General features: G+C 46.0%; 1 protein-coding gene across 3 annotated transcripts in view; it reads left to right on the top strand.

Annotated features, from left to right (window-relative positions):
* Window positions 1–5,516, top strand: part of CAPN13 (calpain 13) — an 86,417-nt gene that overhangs the window by 35,578 nt on the left and 45,323 nt on the right. The window lies entirely within an intron of this gene.

The following is a 5,516-nucleotide window of genomic DNA, read 5'->3' as shown; positions in this document are numbered from 1 at the left end:
GAGAGGAGATATGTAAGAAGAGGTATCCCCAACAATGGGAATGATTCAAGCAAAGGCAAAAGGGTAGGCAGTTCAAACTGGGGCCTAAGCAGTTGGAGGCCTGGATTGACTGCTGGGAAGTTGCCTTTATATATGGGGACAGGAGCAGGACGTGCTCATTTCAGATGACCAAAGTGCCAGGATGGGATTGCTTTTTGGTGAGGACAAGATGAAGGACTTATAAACATCTCAGTTCACATGTGTTATTTAGATTTTTTTTTGGTTGCTTTGATTCAACAGATGTTTACTGAGCATTTAACCATATGCCACACTCTGTGCTTGGCACTGAGATAGACAGTCTCAGACTGGCTTGAGTGGACGTGTACAAGACTGTGTTGCACATGTGTGTGTGAGGAAGAGACAGAAACAGAGACACCAGGCACTATTGTAAAGAATCACACAGGTAAAGAAGAGATGCCCAAACTTTCCATAATCAAAAAAATACAAAGAGTAATGAAATATCCTTTTAGGCTTATCAGGCTGCAAAAATTAGAAAGCTGGGTATTGACAAGTGTTTGCCAGGATGCGAGAATCCAGGAATCTTCAAACAGTCCCCAGGTAGCCTCTGAAAGGCAACTTGATAATACTTGAATTTGTTATACACACATCTCATACCTGGCAAGGTCACTCCTAAAGGAGCCCTAAGGGGATGCACCTGAGGATGATCCTGACAGCACAGTGAGGGTGGTTGGTGTGTCCACCACCAGGGAGAGTGGGAACAGTGGCATAGAGGGCCATTCAGCAGTTAGAGCCATGGACCCAGTCTGCACAGAGTGACAGGATGGTTCTCAGAGGCAGGTGCAAGAGCGATGAGGCAGGACAACACACGCGACAATGAACACAGAGTTATCTGTGGAAAGGAGAACTAAGTGACAGCAATCCGCATTTTACAGGAATGCATACCAACAAAATGGCTCACATTAAGCATCCTGAGATGGTTGCCTGTGGGTGTAGGTCAAAGAGAATAGGGATAAAAGGAAGGAGAGAAAGAGAAAGGAAGGAAGTTTATTAAATGAATGTTTTTTTTATATCAAGAATAGGACCTTGCAATGATATTATGGAAAGAGATAAAAAGATACAGGGAGCAAGGAGATGCAATCATCAGAAGTCCAAGGGGGATTCTACTAAGGCCCGGCCTCAGGGACCAGAGGGCTGCCTTCTTTAGCCTACTCCCCTCTGTGGCAGTCTGCTCCTCCTCCCACCTGATAGATTGTACCAGCTCCATACTGGTCTCTGCTACCCTCTCCTGACTTCGCCACCCTCAGGAATCCCACTTTTTCTCTCTTCACTCCTCATCACACAACTCGTTCTCCTGGCCTCCTTCTCTGCCTCCCCATGAGCTTCTGCCATCCCCCTGCCTCCCTCTGCCCAATTCTGCTCATTATCTGATTCTAGTCCTAGGTAGTTAGAGTCTGATTAGTCCAGTGTAGGTTACCCCAATTAGCTAGGACCCAGGTTGAGTGGCTATAAAGATGGTGGTTTGGGCTCTCACCTTAGGGGCAAGAGCTGTAGAAGGGACAGATTCCCATAGAAGGGGCCATGTGTGAGGCAGACACCTTGATGGACACATCAGAATTTAGATCATTACTAACAATGAAAGCACAGAGGATCACACCCTCAAGGAGCAGATGAGTAGTGGAGAGGGCTCCAGAGAGGGTCTTACCAGCCCCTCATTTCACACATCAGGATGCTAAACCTCCAAATCATGATAGACAGAGATGTAAGTAGTTAGCCTGAATCTGCTAAGGTCTTCAGTTACCACTGAAAGGGAACACCACTTAGCATGACTGCAGCCCTTGCTGAGTTCAATCCTGGGCCCTAAGAGATGACAGCTATACCACAGCTTATCTGTCTTCCTGGAAGTCACAATCTAAATAGCCCAGGATCTCTTTCTTTTTTCTTTGCACATTTTCTTTTGAGACAACTTGTAAAAAACTTATATTGGGGCGACCAGCAGGTGGCAGGGTGGTTAAAGTGGTAGACTCCCACATGGCCAACTGTGGTTCAATCTCAGGACCTGGCAGCTTGAAAATCACACTGGGCACATGTGCGTGTGTGCCTGAAATTCCAGGAGGAGGATAAAGAAGGAGTTGTGGTATGGCCATCCCCCCTGGAGGGTGATTTCTTACTTTCCCTCCCACTGGCTCTCTTTCTCTCTCCAGCAAGCACACACAACCTATGGTTAAAACCTTAAAAATAAATAAATAAATAAAACTAACATGGTTGTTAATTTCTAGTGTCAGAAAGAGTTGTTCATTAGGATTTGAGAGTGAGGCCCGGATAACAGCCTCAATTGTTGAGCCAGTCCACGTATTTGAGGAGGTTAATTCTCTTCTAAGCTACTTAGACAAATACTGCCATTATCTTTCCAGTATGGAGTCAGCCCATATCATGCAAGGGCCTCACGGTTCCCTTACGTAAGAGGGGGTAATGTGGCCATTCACTGGGAGAATTAGAAAGCTCAGAGATGAACTGCTGACTTTGACCCCATTTTGTTAACAGCTGACCTAAAGCAATCATTCAGCTTGAAAAGAAATGGGAAAGTGTACCCAGAATCCACAACACCTAAAGAAAACTAGTGGTGGATAAAATGTTTCAGGCTATTAAAGTCATTTAAAAGCTTTCTCATCCACCTTCCAACCTGAGGAAGGAAGTTATAAAAGGAGGAGTGAATCAACTAGAATTATAGCATTTCAGAGCTGGTAGGGGTTCCATCAGCATCAAACCCTACCTTCTAAGGAACTGAAGCTCAGAGAGGTGAAATGACTGCCCAAGGTTACACAGTGTTTGAGGCCAAGTTGGGGCAAGAACTATTCTCCTTAGTCATGTACTTATCCATCGTTCCTGGATACTGTTGGTCCTATAGACAAACACTTGTCTTTTTGTTTCCCTTGGCACTCAGTGTCTGGCCCATGGGAAGCACAGCACAGTATAGAACCCATCTGTGCATATGGAGAAGGTCTTCTTCCCCTCAAACAGTGTAGGCAGCAGCTGAGGGATCATGTGGCCTCCAGACTTTCAATTACGCTTGTGTCTGGGGAATCTGGAAATGAATCAGGCAAGTCAGTTAAATAGGAGCTAGAAAACCATGTTTGGGATTTTTGTCCCCAGAGGTCATACAATAGGACACCAAAGGACTACAGCTGATAGGCTGCATGTCACCTGTGAGAGAATATCTACAGGTAAAAATGGCACTTCCAGCTCTGCTTTAGACACCTGGATTCCTCTCTCTCATATCATTGCCGGACAGATAAACATTCTCCCACAATGAGGCTGAAGCAGAAAGACAAGGACAAGGCTCTCTCAGAGTTCCGAGGCTCAGGTGACAAGGAATAGTGACAGCTGTGGCAACACAGCTTTCTTTCTCCTACCTTTATTTTCTATTTCCTGTCAGCAAAAAGAACTAAGAATAGTCACTGTGTTCCTGGAACATCAGCAGGATCCAGGAGCTTGTTTGTGAAGCAGAGGGATAGCTCTTTGTCAAAACATCCAGCTCTTGGAGGGACAGGCTTTGTGGGCATTGCAGATAGAGAAGGCTCCAGAAGACACTCAAGGAGTTGCTGGCCCTGGATGGGAGTGAGTCTTTCTCTTGCATGGGGACTGCAGAATGGTATAGGTGTAAGTCATCAAAAAAGGCACCTACATATGGAGTGAGAGTCTGTAAGACAGTGAGAAGAGGGGAAAGAACCCCGGCTGCTGTTCTGGAATGGTTTTGGCCACCCTGTTTGAAGCCAGGGAGGGCCCCTATGTGTACCACCAGGACAGAGCATTACAGTGAACAAGAAGCTGCGCTGGTGGGGGAAATGTCCAGTACTCTCAGCAGAGTCATCTTTTTTTTTTTTAAGTTTTTTTCTTTCTTTTTTTGGAGAGGTTTTTGCTATAGGGCACGTGCATTCTCCAGAAAGACAGAGAGAGACAGAGAGACAGAAAGCAAGAAATCACCCCCCAGGGGGGATGGCCACGCTGCAATACCTTCTCCTCTCAGGATCTTGGGTACACACGCACACACACCCGACGTGAGTTTAAGCCACCGAGTCCGGGACTCAAACTGCAGTCAACTACATGGGAGGTCAGTGACATAGCCATTACACTAACTGCTGTTCCCAAATTTATTTATTTTATGCATGTTAGAGAGCACATATGCATATGAGAGAGAGAAGGACCCTCAACCAAGGGATTCAAGACCCAGGACTACCATGTGGTTTCAACTCCACAGTTCAGTTTAGCAACAACCTCAGCAGAGCCTTCTCGATAGTGGAACAGGAGTCAGAGTACATGTGGGACAGTGAACAAGGCAAGCATCCAGACCCAGCTGGGCACCATCATGATCAAAGAGAGGTTCTGCAGTTGACTAAGCAAACATTCCAGAGGTAAGAGCCTGGAACCAGACAAAATTTGTCACAGAGAGGGAGAGACAGAATGATAAGATTTAGAACCATGTAGAAGATGGTAGGATTAGAACATATTTTAAAACAAGTTGAGATCAATCTTTCACATGGTGGTGCCTTTAGGATTGCCTTTGTTTTGTGTATCCTTAGCTTCCTTTACTAACAGGCTTTCTAAATCATCCATGCTATGTGTACCTGAGACAGTGTCCTGATCACAGTGGCTACCTGAGATGTGTTTGCAGAAGTGAATTTACTGGAATTCTGGGTGATTCCCCAGGAGGAGAGAATGAGAGAGGTAGACATGGAGTGAGAAAAGAATAGTCTGTGGAACCCATAGAGCTGAGTCAGTCAACCCTGCTATTTCTAGATGAAAGGCCAAGACAGGGAGCAGAAGGGCCTTGTCCAAGGTCAAAGGCTCTATTAGAGGCAGAAGCAGGGATAGACCAAAAGCCCTTTACTCCCTTGTGATTTTTTTTTTCTTTTTCCTTTTTCAATTGCTAGGGAGTATGTATACAAGAGAGAGTGATAGTGAGAGAGAACACCCCAATGAAACATAATCACATGGCAATACTTTCTCCTCTATTTCTTTTTCATGTCAAGATTCTGGGCATGGGGACCAGCAGTTGGCGTAATGGCTATGTTGCTGGACTCCCATGTAGTTGACCGTGATTCAAGTCCTGGACCCGGTGGCTTAAACTCTATTTATTTATTTTTCTTTATTAATGACAGTGCATGTGGGCATGCATGTGAGAGAGAAGAGAGGGAGAATCCTCCATGGGATCTGGTCACTCCACAATTCCCTCCCTCCACTCTTCTTGCCAATCAGATCTGACATGTCTTGGGCTGACCTGGCCAGAGACTTGAACTGTGGTGACCACACGGGATCTGGCTTATCTTGAGCAGTGCCTTACCACTGTGCCATGGAGCCAGCCGCACCATTCAATTTTGCTGCGGCGCTGTGAAGACTTCCCCCAGTGCCTACATTCCTGTGAAGGGCTTTGCCTCTGCTTGAGATAAGAATGCTCAGGTCTCTCATGAGAAGCCTGAGAGGCAGAGGCAGAGGTGAGGCTGGCTTCCCCTGGGCCGCCA

Source organism: Tupaia chinensis, unplaced genomic scaffold, assembly GCF_000334495.1.
Source record: "Tupaia chinensis unplaced genomic scaffold, TupChi_1.0 Scaffold145860_1, whole genome shotgun sequence".
NCBI lineage: Eukaryota > Metazoa > Chordata > Mammalia > Scandentia > Tupaiidae > Tupaia > Tupaia belangeri.
Note: the sequence above shows the minus strand (reverse complement) of the source record. Positions and strands in the feature narration are given on the sequence as shown.